Source organism: Lissotriton vulgaris, unplaced genomic scaffold, assembly GCF_964263255.1.
Source record: "Lissotriton vulgaris unplaced genomic scaffold, aLisVul1.2 SCAFFOLD_4875, whole genome shotgun sequence".
NCBI classification, from domain to species: Eukaryota; Metazoa; Chordata; class Amphibia; order Caudata; family Salamandridae; genus Lissotriton; species Lissotriton vulgaris.
In genome coordinates, this window is record NW_028246126.1 from 104066 (window position 1) to 106866 (window position 2801).

Below are 2801 nucleotides of genomic sequence, written 5' to 3' on the forward strand. Positions count from 1 at the left end.
AAGAAGAACCTGCTCGGGACCGCACCACCTTGGCTCCAGACTGCTCGTTCTCTCGAATGATTTTATAAGGACGTAATCTCCAGGCCGGAGATTATGGCCTGCACATGTGGACCGGTCAGGAAGTGCTTCTCGAACCTGTTGATGAATAGAAACCAGACTGTCAGTTAATTGTGCAAAATAGCCATTCATTAAAACACAAGGAACATCATACACTGAACTTGGCTTAGGCACTCCCCATATGTTCATGGGACGCCCGAATACTAGATTATTGCAGCGTTCCAGCTGAATATAATCCATTTGCAATACTTCAAAAGGTGCGGTGGGTGTTGAAAATCCTCCTGCTGGAGTTCGTGTCCCTTTTCCTGGATTGTACTTAAGACAATTCATGCAAGTCTGTACTACTCTCTTAGCCGTGCTAGAAATCTCTGGATGCTTCCAAACTTGCGTAAGCAATTTCACAATTGCCGAAGCTCCAACATGTGCTAGCCCATGCGCCATCTGAACCATAGGTTGTACAAAGGCTGTGGGTAACTTCCACTTATCCATTTGTTTATTTCTCCAACAACCTTCATCATCCAACTCTCCATCCTTAGACCATTGCTCCCGCTCTTTATCGGAAACGGTCCTCTGTATCTCTAGCACTTCCTTCCTAGCATCGTGCCAACGCTCAGCTTGTGACTTCACAACGTACATTGGAGTAGAGTCAGGCTGCATCACAGTTTCACGTGCTACTCGGTCTACGAAAGCATTTCCTTCTGCAAACTTTATCTGTCACTTTCTTGTGTACGCTGCACTTCACTATGGCTATCTTCTTTGGATAAGTCAATGCAGTCAAAAGATTATGACTAACTCTCCATACATTATCTGTGCTCCATGTGATGTCAAAAAGCCCCTTTCCTTTCATAGCAGGCCAAAATTGTGCGCTACTCCAAAAGCATAGCGGCTATCCGTGTAGACATTCACGCATAATCCTGCACTAAGCTCACATGCCCGTGTCAACGCTATCAGTTCTGCTGCTTGAGCTGATTTCTGTGGTATGCGTGCTGTCTCCACTATTGTGTGTAACGTAGTAATTGCATATGCTGCTGAGGTAGTACCGTCTGATAGCTTCAGGCAAGACCCATCCACCCACAGCTCTCTATCCACATCTGTAAAGGGCGTGTCCTCCAAATCAATACGACCCTTTGTCTGTTCCTCAGTCAGGAAAATACAATCATGTGTTTCTTGCGCCTCAGGCTGAGTCGCCGGAAACGGCAACAACGTGGCTGGGTTTAGTGTTGCACATCTTTTAATGTAATATGAGGAGCCAATAGTGTCAGCTCATATCCTGTCAGACGAGCACGAGCACTAGTTAAGTGCTGCGTCTTTGTTTGATTCAAAAGAGCATCCATAGCATGGGGAACCAACATAAACAGCTTATGAGATAACACAATCTCCTCACTCTGACGTATCGACACAGCTGTCGCTGCAACCGAGCGAAAACAACCAGGTAACGCTCAAGCAACAGGGTCAAGCACTGCCGAGAAGTTGCACAAGGGTGCTGTTTATCGCTGTGCATCTGCACTAACACTGATAATGCGCATACATCTCTCTAAAAGGCTTCGTGTAATCAGGGGTGCCTAGTACTGGTGCTGAACAAAGGGCCTGTCGTAATTGTTGGAAAGCATTCTCACACTCATTTTTCCAGGGAAGGGGAACTGGGGTGTCCTTTGTCAAAAGCGCTAACAGTGGTTTAACTATGTGTGAAAAACCCAGTATCCACTGTCTGCAAAAGGAAGTAAGACCCAAGAATCCTCGAACATCTTTCAGTGCAGAGGGTGCGGGTGTGTCCAAACTTTCTTGAATACGATCTGGTGTAAGTGCACGCCCCTCCTTAGGCAAAAGGTGACCTAAGTAGGTTACCTTTGGTCTACAATATTGCAATTTCTTTATTGATACTTTGTGATTATGTGATGCTAGAAAAGCAAGCAAAGACAGTGTACACTTCTCACATTGCTCAGGGGTATCGGCCGCCAACAAGATGTCATGGACATATTGTATAAGCGCCACACCTTCAGGTAGAACAAAAGAATCCAATTGTCGTTTCAACGCTTGGCTATAAATGCTAGGACTCTCAGTATAGCCTTGAGGAACTCTACAAAATCTATATGATTGATTATTCAAAGTGAAGCCAAATAGATATCGGCTATCAGGATGAATAGGGATCGAAAAGAAAGTGTTTTTCAAGTCTATAACAGAGAACGTGGTTGCAGTTGGTTGAACCAGGGTAAGAAGCATCGTAATGTCAGAAACCACTGGGTATTGAGGTATCACTATCTTATTCACTTCCCGCAGATCGATAATAAATCGATAAATCCTAGTGTCAGTGTCTTTCTTCAAAATCGGTAGGATAGGACTGTTACACACATTGTATGGAACCTCTTCCACCACCCCACTTTAATAAGATCCTGCACAATCTGTGTAAGAGCCTCCTCCCCCTCCTGTGAAATACGATATTGAGTTAGGCGTGGCAACACAGCTCCCTCCTTTACACTGATGTGCACCGGGGGAATGACCATCTGTCCCACATCAGTATCTGAAGTAGCCCACAAGGTACGAGGTAAATAGGCCAATGCAGTATCCTCTTTAATCGTACAGACCCTCTCCATTGTCGGATAGTTGTCGTTCAAAATAACACGTACTCCTTCAGGGGAGCAACGTATTGTAGCTCTAAAATGCTTGAGCATATCCACACCCACAATGTTATCAGGCGTGTTTGGGGGAGATCAGGAATGAACATGGTGCAACAAACTTATCTACAT